Consider the following 13,346-nt stretch of genomic DNA (forward strand, 5'->3'; position numbering starts at 1 on the left):
TGATGAATGGATAAATAATATGAGGTATATCCATACAATGGAATATTATTCAGCCGTAAAAGGATTGAAGTATTGATACATGTTATAATGTGGTTGTAGCTTGAAAAACATGCTAAGTGAAAGAAGCCAGTCACAAAATACCACATATTGCATGATTCCTTTTGCATAGAATGTCCAGAATAGGCAAATCTATATATGGAAAAAATAGATTAGTGGTTGTTTATGGCTGAGAGGAAGTGGGCAAGTGACTTTTAATGAGCATTGGGTTCGTTTTTGGGGTGATGAAAATGTCCTAAAATTGATTATAGTGACGGTTGCACAACTCTGTGAATGTACTAAAAACCATTGAACACTTTGAGTGAACTGTGTAATAAATAAAATATCTCAAGCTGTTTTATATGTATATAAGGAAGATGAGTGGTTTTTGTTTTTGTCTTCTTGATTTTGAGAGGTTCAAGTGGAGATGACCAGGTAGTTAACCATGTGGCTCTGGAGCTCAAAGCAGAAATCACGGCTGGAGATATATATTGGGAAATATAGGGGACAAAGATACCAGCTGAATTTAAAAAGAAGCAATCACCAGAGAGAGTGTGTCCAGCTGGAAAAGAGAGGGCCTACACCTATCCCTGAGGGATACCAACATTTAAGGGGTGAGAGAAATAACAGGAGACTTCAAAAGAGGTGGAGAGGGAATGGTTAGAGATGGAGAAGTGAGATCAAGAGAGTAAAAGTGGAAGGCAAGGAAAGAGTGTTTCCAGATGTAAGGAATGTCAACTGACTCAGAGAAATTAAGTTAGGTCATGATGATAATGCCCATAGGATCTGCAGTAGGGAGATCCCTAGTGACTTTGAAGAGTGGTTTTCATAATGTGGTGGGGCAGAAACCGGAGGGCAGTAACATGAGTATTTATTTATTTATTTATTTGGCTGCGCTGGGTCTTCATTGCTGCATGGGGGCTTTCTCTAGTTACAGCGAGCGGGGACTACTCCTTGTTGTGGTGAGTAGGCTTCTCATTGTGGTGGCTTCTCTTGTTGTGGAGCACGGGCTCTAGGTGCACGGGCTTCAATAGTTGCAGCATATAGGCTCAGTAGTTGCGGCACACAGGCTTAGTCGCTCCATGGCATGTTGGATCCTCCCAGACTAGGGATTGAACCCGTGTCCCCTGCATTGGTGGGCGGATTCTTAACCACTGGACCACCAGGGAAGTCCCTAACATGAGCTTCTAGACATGAGTAGTAGTTGAGGAATTGGAGACGTCCTTGTGTAGGTAGTCAGAGAGATGTATCCGTGAACAGCAGATCTGTAAACAGAAGAAAGCAAGCAGAGGTTGAAGTGGGGTTTGGTGGGTTGGGTGGGAGATTTCAAGATGGGAGAGGTTATTTAAATGCTTATGGAAATGAAAGGGAGAGGAGAAAGGGGACAATTGATAAGAGGAATAACGCCCTGACCACCTTTCAGGAAATCGCATTATGTTGCCTCCTTATCCTACTCATTTTGTTTACTGTAGTGCTTATCATCTCATTATCATGGAACTTTATTATGCTCACTATTTATTGTCTGTTTCTACCTTGCTCCAGGAAGGCACGGATTTTTATCTCTTTTGTTTATTTCTTAAGTCCAAGCATCTAGAATAGCATCTGACATATAGTAGGTACTCAAAAAACACTTGTTAAATAAATGAACGAAAGAGCAAGTTTTCTAAGAAGGCAAGAGGGAAGAGGAGCCAGAACAGCCAACAATATGGTTCCTGCCCTCACAGTACTTACAATCTAGTTGTGAAGTAGACTCCATTGGATTCCATAACTTCCTGCTTATTGTGGGAAGCAAAGGAGAGGGAAAGGTAAAGAGAGTTTCTCAGATGTATGAAAAGTGATGGGGGAATATTCATGTGACAATTATGGTCTGCGTTGTTCAGAGCTCTAATTTAACACCGTTAAATTGTTAGGTCTTTGTACTTTGAGACTTTCAAGCCTGGCGCACAAGAGAAGCTGAATAAAGCTTTGCGGCAGAGAATAAACTGTGTTCAGCTTAGGGCTGCTGCTTTTCTGAAGCGCTTTCAGTCACAGATTTTTGAGGCGTACTTCTAGGTCCTTTATCTATGGGACAGACTGGTGATAAGGGAGGCAGGGGGAAGGGGCTGATTCCGAAAGAGAGAACCGTGTGGCCAAAAGCGCGTGCAATCGCACAGCCTAGGGGGGTGGAACAGCCAGCCACCTACAAGCAGCCGTGACCGGGCCACGAAGCACGCCCACGCCCTGCCTCCCGCTTCGGCGGCCCATAGGCGGGAACCGGGCTGCGCTTGCGCGCGGACTGCCGAAGAGTGGAGCGGGGAGAGGCGCGGCTGCCGCTGGAAGTCACGTGGTGCAGCGGACAGCCGCCCCGCCCCTCTGCAGCCGCCCCGCCCCCGCCCCGCCCCTTTCCCGGCGGGACGCTCGGAGCCGCCCCGAACTGCGCAGGGCGGTCAGGGGTGAGTGTCCGCGAGGGGCGCGCGTTGCACAGAGCTGGGCGGGCCTGGGCTGGGGTGCGGGCCGGCGGAATGCTTAGCGGGGGCCAAGGGGACAAAATGGCGGCGGGGTACGCCCTTTCACCCCCTCCCCTCACCTGGGAGTGGGAGCGGAGAAGGGCAGGGAACACTGCTGGGGGAGGGGAGCCGCGGCTACTCGGGAGGGCCCTGGGGTCCTCTGAGGAGGCCTGGGGGCGGGGGTGGGCAGGCTTTGGGCCTGCCCTGTGGACTCAGCTCGGGGTGTGAGCGACAGGGGACTGCGCGCACCCCGCGGGCCGAGAGGTGGACAGGGGGGCTGCGTTACTCCTTAGAGGGGCGGCCCGGTCCGAGGTTTCTGGAATATCTAAACTGCGAAGGGCTAGCGGAGGAACCGCCCTCCCAGCCTTTCATTTGACAGGTGATCGTCATCATCTCATTCTCAGCGGGGTTTACCACGCTTTCCCTGCACAGTGACTCGGATATTAGCTCTCCCCGGGAAGTAGGGCGGGAAAGGTCTCTCCATCTTACAAATGCGTAAACTGAGGCCTGGAGGGGTAAAGAGTTTAGCCAGGGCCTGACACCTGGGTGTAGTAGAACCCAGCCTTCTGCCTGTTTTAGTGCTCTCTTCCCAGCACTTTATTCCCGCCTAACCTCCCCTACCAGTGAGGGACGGAGTGAGGGACGGGATTAGTTTGAAAGCAGGCAGAAAACTGGTCCTCCAAGCAGCACCTGCTGCTGTCAAGTGGCTCTCGCTGAGGTGGGGCCTGCCCGCCTGAGAGCAGCTTCCTGTCGTTTGTGAACTGTATTCCTCACTCTGTTTGTGCTAAGTTATTCTAACATGAAAATAGCTGTTCAGTACAGTCATCTTACTGAGTAGATAGTAGTTCCTTATGTGTATTATAGTTTGTTATAGTTTACATATTGATTTCACCAACATTAATTTCATTCTCATAAACAATCCGAGGTGGAAGGATGGGTTAAGCGTTATGTCCATTTTACCAGTGGGGAAACTGAGGTCATTACTTGCTCCAAATCACCCACTGGTGAATGGTTCATCTGGAATTAAGTTTTCAGACCTGAGGTTGGTATTCTGACCAGTGTCCCTGTCTGGTTTATATTGATGCTCTGGCCCTTGTATTTTTTTTTTCCTCCAGGTAACTATGACTTTTCCTCAAAATGTAGTGGTGCAGATTGATTTATGCTGCATGTTGAAATGATCTGAATAATATCCACTAAGGAATTAATATTTTAATTAATCAAAGAATTTTTAATATGATTTGGAAAGGTGTCTTTGTGGGAGGGAGTGTGGTATGATGGCCTTGAAGGCAAACTGATCTGAGTTTGAATCCCAGCTCTCCTACTTGTTCTTGGACAGATTAATTTTTCTGAGTCTTGGTTTCCTCATGTATAAAATATGGATGTTATTATCCACCTCATAAATTTGTTGATAGCAAGTAAATGAGGTGTCTGTAAAGTGTTTAGAACTGCTCCTGGCCCGTAGTAAGCACTCAGCAGATGCATGCTCCTTTCCTTCTTTCTCTCCACTCCACTGAGCTGCCATTCTTTATTCTCTAAAATTCTCTAAAATTCTCTAAACCCTGGTGGTTTAGGTCAGTCTACCTGGTGGATTATGCATAGAAGCATAATCAGTGTTGCTATTTGAATGCAGTTATGAATAATTTGTTGATTGGTCTCCAAAGGATCTAGTGTTTTAAACATAGACTTCAAAAATATTTGTCCTTACAGCTTCATAGATATTTAAGAATCACTAAAATGTTGATTTGATATTGACTTTATTAATTCCTTCATTTAACCACTTTAATGTTTTAAGGATAAGATTAAGGGGCTTGAGATTCTGTCTTTTCTTTCACCTTCATACCCAACTACAACCCAACCTAATTTAAAGGAGAAGCAAAAATTCTTTGGGAATCACATAGGAACATTCTTTAAACACTTAGAAAGTGTTGGTGGTATTTAGTGGGAAGTTAAATAGAATTTTCTTTAATGGTGCAATCTAATATCCATTGTGAAATTGGCATTTTTGAAATTGTAGAAGTGAAAACGGCAGATGGCATGCATAACAAAATAAGTCACTAATAGAAATCTGTTTCCAGTTTTATGCTGGGATGGTAACCTTTTCCACAAACGTGTTTGGCTTTGGCAGTAAGTCTTAAGGAATATAAGCAAAAGATCTACAGTCCATTGGTGGAGACAACCTTAAAAAAATATTAGAATGAAATGATTTATAGGCAGACTTTCCCCTCTGTGACATGAAACACTAAAGATTTCATGAAGCTTTGCTAAAATAATTACTACTTTTTAATGATAACTTAAAAAAATATATATGTTTATTTATTTATTTGTGGCTTCATTGGGTCTTCATTGCTGTACATGGGCTTTCTCTAGTTGCAGTGAGCGGAGGCTACTCATCGTTGTGGTGCCTCTCATTGCGTTGGCTTCTCTTGTTGCGGAGCACGGGCTCTAGGTGCCCGGGCTTCAGTACTTGTGGCGCGTGGGCTCAGTAGTTGTGGCTCGTGGGCTCTAGAGTGCAGGCTCAGTAGTTGTGGTGCACGGGCTTAGTTCCTCCGCAGCATGTGGAATCTTCCCGGACCAGGGCTGGAACCTGTGTCCCCTGCATTGGCAGGTGGATTCTTAACCACTGTGCCACCAGGGAAGTCCCCTAACTTCTTAAAGCACTCAGTTTATTATATATTTAATATTATATATTTTGTGAAATGGAGAGAATAGAAAAATTAATTTCTGTATACCAATTTATTTCAGCAGTTACCTATGCACGGACAGTCTTGTCCTGTAAAAGCTATCACTCCCCATTGTTTTGAAGCAAATCTCAGACATCATATTTCATTTGTAAAGATTTCTGTATGTGTCAAGCCAGCTTTTAATATACTATTGGAAAGAGAAGTAATTTTGATATTTTCAAAGAGGCATGCCAGGTTCATGGGAGAAAATAAATGCCTTTTACTTGATGTTTTCATGGTAGTAAATATAGGTGTGATCCTAATTGAAAACCTCATTAAACAACTTGGACTTATAAAATGTCTGTGTTGCTCTTCAAAATACTACTTATTTTACTGTAATACACTTACTTTCCATTAGGAAACGTGTGAAAAATTACTGATAGTTTTGGAGTATGTGGACATCAGCATTGTTTAAGTACCAGTCTCAGAAAGGTAAATACTAAGATTTTCTTATATTTCAGAAAAAGCAAAAACATGGGTGATAGATTTTATGAACACTGGAGAGGAACTGATTGAAATCCCGATTTTTCTAGAATTTATTGACAAACACGAGACAATTCATAGATGTACTGTCCTGACTTCAGTTAATTGGGCCTATAATTTTTAGAGTAGTGCTACTAGCAGGTTTCTCACTATTTGGGGCCTGCCATTTGATTCTTGCCTTTACAGAGCCTGGTGACCGAACTCAGAGAAGAGAGAAGCCTTTCCTGGCACTTGAGCCAGTCTTCACATTTTTATCTCTAGGACTCTCAGGTGTCTCTACATTCTGGGACTGCAGGGCAGGGTAGGACAAGTGAGACCTCAGTTCATCACAGGCAGCAGCTTGTTCAGAAACGTTGAGGCCAGTTAGTCCTAGTGTTCATTCCCTGTTTACTGACTTATTTTGTTTTTTTGTGCTCTATTTTCTACGTGGCCATTGTTTTGCCATAGCCTGGGTTCTCAAATTTAATTTGAGTAGCACTGCCAATATATTGCCATATCCATTTTTTTATATTAGCTGATTTTTCATTTAGGTTAGTGTTATAAATTTTCTTTTAAAATTTAAGTAGAAATGTAGTTCTTTTTATAGAAAAATGTTTTGTAGATGGTATGGGTGGTAGTTATGGCAAATGTCATGAAACTAGTAACTGATTGAAATTTTGGAAATTGTAAGTTCTATTTTTAGAAAACAGCTTTATTGAGATATTTAACATACCATTAAATTCAATCATTAAAGTGTACACTTCAGTGGTTTTTAGTGTATTCATGGAATTGTGCAACCATCACCACAATCAATTTTAGAACATTTCAGTATCCCACTATGAAGCCCCATAACTATTAGCATTCATTCCCTATTCCTGACTTCCCTCCCCACTTTTCCATCCTACTCCCTACCTCTGCCCCAGGTAACTACTAATCTACTTTCTTTCTCTATGAATTTGCTTATTTTGGCAAATAGGATCATGCAGTATGCGGATTTTTGTGTCTGACTTTTTCCATATAACGTAACATTTACAAGGTTCATCTATGTTGTAGCATGTATCAGCACCTTATTCCTTTTTTTAAAATATAAGTTTCAGGTGTACAGCATTATAAGTTACCATCTGTATTCACTATGAAGTGACCACCACCACAATTATAGTTACCATCTATCACCATGTAGTTGCCCCCTCCTTCGTCCACTTCCCCCCCACCCCCCACCAATCCCCTACCCCTCTGGTAACTACTAATTTGTTCTCTGTATCTGTGAGTTCGTCATTGTTTTATTTTGTTTGTTTGTTTGGGTTTTTTTTCATTCCACATATGAATGAAATCATACAGTTTTTTCTCTTTCTCCTTCTAACATATTTCACCTATCATAATACCTTCATGGTCCATCCATGTTGTTGAGAATGGTAGGATTTCATTCTTTCCTGTTACTGAATAATATTCCATTGTATATATATATCACATCTTCTTTATCCACTCATCCATCGATGGAGACTTAGGTGGTTTCCTTACCTTGGCTATTGTGAATAATGCTGCAGTAAACGTAGAGGTGCATGTATCTTTTTAAAATAGTGTTTTCTTGTTCTCCCAATAAATACCTGGAGGTGGAATAGCTGGGTCAAATGATAGTTTTATTCTTAATTTTTTGAGGAATCGCCATAGTGTTTTCCGTAGTGGCTGCACCGATTTACAGTCCCACCAATAGTGTATAAGAGTTCTCTTTTCTCAGCATCCTCTCCAACATTTGTTATTTCTTGCTGTTTTTGATAATGGCCATTCCAGCAGGCATGAGGGGATATCTCATTGTGGTTTTGATTTGCATTTCCTTGATAATTAGTGATGTTGGACATTTTTTTTCATGTGCCTGTTGGCTATCTGTATTTCTTTTCTGGAAAAATGTCTATTCATATCCTTTGCCCATTTTTAAATTGAGTTTTTTCTGTTGTTGTTGAGTTGTGTGAGTTCTTTATATGTTTTGCATATTAACCCCTTATCAGATATATCATTTGCAAATATCTTCTCCCATTTGGTAGGTTGCCTTTTTGTTTTATTGATGGTTTCCTTTGCTGTGCATAAACTTTTCAGTTTGATGTAGTCCCATTTGTTTATTTTTGCTTTTGTTTTCCTTGCCTTTGGAGTCAGATCCACAAAAACATCTAAAGACTGATCAGTGAGGTTACTGCCTATGTTTTCTTCCAAGAGTTTTATGGTTTCAGATCTTACATTCAAGCCTTTAATCTGTTTTGAGTTAGTTTTTGTGTATGGTGTAAGATGGTGGTCTAGTTTCATTTTCTTGTGTGTGACTGTCCAGTTTTCCAACCACCATTTATTGAAGAGACAATCCTTTGCTCCTTTGGTGTAAATTAATTATCCATATATTAGTGGGTTTATTTCTGGACTGTGAATTCTGTTCCACTGATCTATGTCTCTGTTTCTGTGGCAGTACCACACTGTTTTGATTGCTGTAGCTTTGTAGTATAGTTTGAAATCAGGGAGCATGATACCTCTAGCCTTCTTCTTTCTCAGGATTTTTTTGGCTATTCAGGATTGTTTGTTGTTCCATACAAATTTTGGAAGTGTTTGTTTTAGTTCTGTAAATTTTGCCATTTGAATTTTGATAGGATTGCATTGAATCTGTAGATCACATTGGGTCATATGGACATTTTAACAATATTAATTCTTCCAATCCATGAGCATAGAGCATCTTTCCATTTATTTGTGTCTTTTTCATTTTCTTTCACCAGTGTCTTATATAGTTTTCAGTTTACAGGTCTTTCATCTCCTTGGTTAAATTTATTCCTAGGTATTTTATTCTTTTTGATGCAGTTATAAATGGGAATGTTTTCTTAATTTCTCTTTCTGATAGTTTATTATTGTGTAGAAATACCACAGATTTCTGTGTATTGGATTTTGTATCCTGCAACTTTACTGAATTCATTTATTGGTCTTAACAGTTTTTGGTGGAGTCTTCAGGGTTTTCTATGTATAGTATCATGCCATCTACAAATAGTGACAGTTTTACTTCTTCCTTTCCATTTTGGATGCCTTTTATTTCTTTTTCTTGCCTAATTGCTGTGGCTAGGATTTCCAATACCATGTTGAATAAGAGTGGTGAAGGTGGGCATTCTTGTCTTGTTCCTGTTCTTAGATGAAAAGTTTTCAACTTTTCACTGTTCAGTATGTTAGCTGTGGGTTTGTTGTATGTAGCCTTTATTATGTTGAGGTATGTTTGCTCTGTACCCACTTTGTAGAGAGTTTTTATTATAAGGGGATGTTGACTTTTGTCAAATGCTTTTCTGCATGTATCAAAATGATCATGTGATATTTATCCTTCCTTTTGTTATTGTGATGTATCACATTTATTGATTTGTGAATTTTGAACCATCCTTGCGACCATGGAATAAATCCCACTTGATTGTGGTGTACTTGGTGTATGATCCTTTTACTGTATTGTTGGACGCCGTTTGCTAATGTTTTGTTGAGGATTTTTTAATCTGTGTTTGTCAAAGATATTGACCTGTTATTTTTTTTTGTTTTTTTGGTCACGTCCTTGTCTGGTTTTAGTATCAAGGTAATGCTGGCTTCGTAAAATGTGTTTAGAAGGTTTTCCTCCTCCTCAGTTTTTTGAAAGAGTTTGAAAAGGATAGGTGTTAAATTTTCTTTGACTGTTTTGTAGAATTCACCAGTGGTGCCATTTGGTCATGGACTTTTGTTTATTGGAAGGTTTTTTATTTCTGTGTCAGACTCCTTAATAGAAATCTGTCTATTCAGATTTTCTATTTTTTCATGATTGTCTTGAAAGATTATATATTTCTGGGAATTTATCCATTTCTTCTAGGTTGTCAAATTTGTTGGTGTATAATTATTTATAATAGTCTCTTTTGATCCTTTGTATTTCTGAGGTATCAATTTTAACATCTCCTCTTTCATTTATGATTTAATTTGAGTCCTCCTCCTTTTTTTCTTGGTTAGTCCAGCTAAAAGTTTGTTGAATTTGTTTATCTTTTCAAAGAACCAGTACTTAGTTTCATTGATCTTTTCTGTGTTTTTTTTTTGTTTTAATTTCTATTTTATTTGTTTCCTTCCTATCTTTATTATTTCCTTCTACTAATTTGGGGCTTCATTTGTTCTTCTTTTTGTAGTTCCTTTAGGTGTTAGGTTAGATTGTTTATTTGGGATTTTTCTTGTTCCTTAAGGTAGGCCTGTATTGCTATGAACTTCCCTCTTAGAACTGCTTTTGCTTCATCCCACTGAATTAGGTATATCACATTTCTGTTTTCATTTGTCTCTGGGTATTAAATTCTCCTTTGATTTCTTCAGTGACCCATTGGTTGTTAAGTAACATGTTGTTTTACTGTCCATGTTTCTGTGATTTTTCCCATTTTTTTCCCCTTGCGATTGATTTCTAGTTTCATACTATTTGGTTGCAGAAGATACTTGACATGATTTCAGTCTTCTTGACTTTACTGAGACTTGTTTTGTGACCTAACATGTGATCTGTCTTGGAGAATGTTCCATGTGCACTTGAGAAGAATGTGTAATCAGTTGCTTTTGATGGAATGTACTCTATTTATCTATTAAATCTACTTAGTATAATTTGTTGTTTAAACCTGATGTTTCCTTATTGATTTTCTGTCTGGATGATCTATCTGTTGTTGTAAGTGGGGTGTTAAATTCTCCTACTATTATTGTATTGCTTTCCATTTCTCCCTTTAATTCTGTTAATATTTGCCTTATATATTTTGGTTCTCCCCTGTTAGGTGCATGTACATTTAGAAATGTTATACAGTCTTGCTGGATTGACCCCTTTATCCTTATATAATGTCTTTGTCTTTTAATACCATCTTTGTTTTAAAGTTTGTCTGTTATGGGTATAGCTATTCCAGCTTTCTTTTCATTTCTATTTCCATGGAATATCTTTTTCCATCCTTTTACTTTCAGTCTGTGTGTGTTCTTTCTTCTGAAGTGAGTCTCTTGTAGACAGCATATAGATGTTTTTTAAATCCCTTCAGCCACTCTGTGTCTTTGGATTTGTGAATTTAGTCCATTTACATTTAAAGTAATTATTGATGGGTACTTATTGCCATTTTGTTAACTGTTTACTGGATGTTATTGTAGTTCCTCCCTGTTGCTTATTTTCTTTCTCTCTTCCCTTGTGTGTTGGTGGTTTTCTTTGGAGTTATGTTTAGATTCCTTTCTCATTTTCTTTTGTGTATTTACTATAAGTTTTTTCGTTGCTGTTACTCTGAAGTTCACATACAATATCCTACTTACTGTATAATTAGTACTATGTATTGGGTTGGTAGCAACTTAAATTTGAACAAATTCCAAAGGTTTATCTTTTTACTACCCCCAACATTTTATACTTTGATGACACATTTTACATCTTATTTTGTGTATCTCTTAACTAATTGCAGTTATAGTTGATTTTATTACTTTTTGTCTTTTAATTTTCATGCTTGCTTTCTGAGTGATTGATCCACTACCTTTGTTACTTATTTACCTTTTCCAGTGTGATGTTTCCTTCCATAAATTTTCTTATTAATTAGTGTCATTTCTTTTCAGCTTAAAGAAGTCCCTTTAATATTTCTCTTAGGGCCAGTATAGTGATGATGAGTTCTTTTAGCTTTTGCTTCTCTGGGAATCTCTTGATGTCTTACTGAATTCTGAATGACAACCTTGCTGGGTAGAGCATTCTTGGTTGGAAGTTTTTTCTCTTTACTTTGAATATGTTATACCATTCCCTTCTGGCCTGTGAAGTTTCTGCTGAAAAATCTGCTGATAGCCTTTTGGGGTTTCCCTTCTATGTAACAAGTTGTTATTCTCTTGCTGCTTTTAGGATTTTCTCTTTACCTTTAACTTTCAGCATTTTAATCATAATGTGTCTTGTTATGTATCTCTTTTGATTCACCTTATTTGGAACTCTTGGGGCTTCCTGGACCTGGATGTCTGTTTCCTTCCCTAGATTAGGGAATTTCTGAGCTACTATTTAAATAATTTATTTTGGCCCTTTCTCTGTCTCTTCTTCTTCTGGGACCCCTATAATGTGAATGTTATGCTGCTTAATGTTGTCCGAAAGGTCCCTTATCATATCTTCACTTTTTAAAATTCTTTCTTCATTTTGCTGCTATGTCTGGGTGAATTCCATTCTTTAGTCTTCCAGCTTGATGATTGGTTCTACCTCATCAAGTCTGCTGTTGAACCCCTGTAGTGTATTTTTCAGTTCAGTTATAATTTCTGTTTGGTACATTCTTATGTCTTCTATCTTTTCGTTGAAGTTCTCACTGTGTTTTTCCATTCTTCCAAGTTCGGTGAGCATTTTATTATTATTACCATTTTTGGCTGCATTGGGTCTTTGTTGCTGCACACAGGCTGTCTCTAGTGCAGTGAGCGGGGGCTACTCTTTGTTGTGGTGGCTCCTCTTGTTGCAGAGCACAGGCTCTAGGTGCATGGGCTTCATTAGTTGTGGCACGTGGGCTCAGTAGTTGTGGCGCATGGGCTTAGTTGCTCCATGGCATGTGGAATCTTCCTTGACCAGGGCTTGAACCTGTGCCACCTGCATTGGCAAGTGGATTCTTAACCACTGCGCCACCAAGGAAGTCCCTGGTGAGCATTTTTATGACATTACTTTTAACTCTTTATCAAGTAGATTGTTTATCTCTCTATGATTTAGTTCTTTTTTTGAGGTTTTTTTCCCTTGGTTTTTCAGTTGGAACATATTTCTCTATTTCCTCATTTTGCCTAAGTCTCTGTGTTTGCTTCTGTGTATTAGCTGTATCAGCTGTTTCCCAATCCTGAAGGAGTGGTCTTATTTAGATGTCCTGTGGGGCTCAGAAGTGTAATTCTGCCTGGCCACCAGAGCCAGGTGTTCCTAGGTGGACTGGATGGGCCTCCTATTGTGGCAGGGCCACAGTGACTGTGGGGCACTGATGGGCAGAGCTTTCACTCAGCTGGCTATGAGGCCTGGCTTAGGCACAGGGGTAGGCAGAGCTCTAAGTGGGGCATGGCCACTGGCACTAACAGGTTACATGGAGAAATTCAAATGCATGCCCGCCAGCGCTGGCATTAGCAAGGTAGCCTGACATCACAAAAATGGCTCCCACTGACACTTCCTAACTCACTTTGTGAGGCCAATATCACCTTGATACCAAACAAAGTAAATTACAGGCCAATATCTTTGATGAACATTTCAATACAAGCAAAAATCTGCAACAAAGTATTGTTGAGTCAGCAAAAAGTATTCAGACTGAATTCAACAGTACATTGAAAGGATCATTTACCATAATCAAGTGGGATTTATTCAACATTTACAAATCAGTAAATGTGATATACCACATTAGCAAAATGAAGGCCCCAAATCATATGATTATCTCAATAGATGCAGAAAAAACATTTGACAAGATTTAATGCTAATTTATAATAAAAACTCTCAACATAGGAGGGACATACCTCAACATAATAAAGACCATATATAAAACAAACCTTCAGATAACATCATATTTAATGGTGAAAAATTTAAAGCTATCTCTCTAAAATTGGGGCAAGACAAGGATGCCAACTCTTGCCACTCTTATTCAGCATAGTATTGGAAGTCCTAGCCAGGGCACTTAGGCAAGAAAGAGAAGTAGAAGTCATC

The 13,346-nt window shown here is 39.4% G+C and overlaps 1 protein-coding gene across 1 annotated transcript in view; it reads left to right on the plus strand.

Annotated features, from left to right (window-relative positions):
• Positions 1-2,430: 2,430 nt before the first annotated feature.
• Positions 2,431-13,346, plus strand: part of SCAPER (S-phase cyclin A associated protein in the ER) — a gene marked incomplete at its 3' end in the record, with an annotated part of 494,945 nt that continues 484,029 nt past the window's right edge. Inside the window, exon 1 of the mRNA XM_082835986.1 lies at positions 2,431-2,468. The remainder of the gene's footprint in view (positions 2,469-13,346) is intronic.

The sequence above is a fragment of the Leucopleurus acutus genome (assembly GCF_964270905.1).
Source record: "Leucopleurus acutus genome assembly, chromosome: 1".
Classification (NCBI taxonomy): domain Eukaryota; kingdom Metazoa; phylum Chordata; class Mammalia; order Artiodactyla; family Delphinidae; genus Leucopleurus; species Leucopleurus acutus.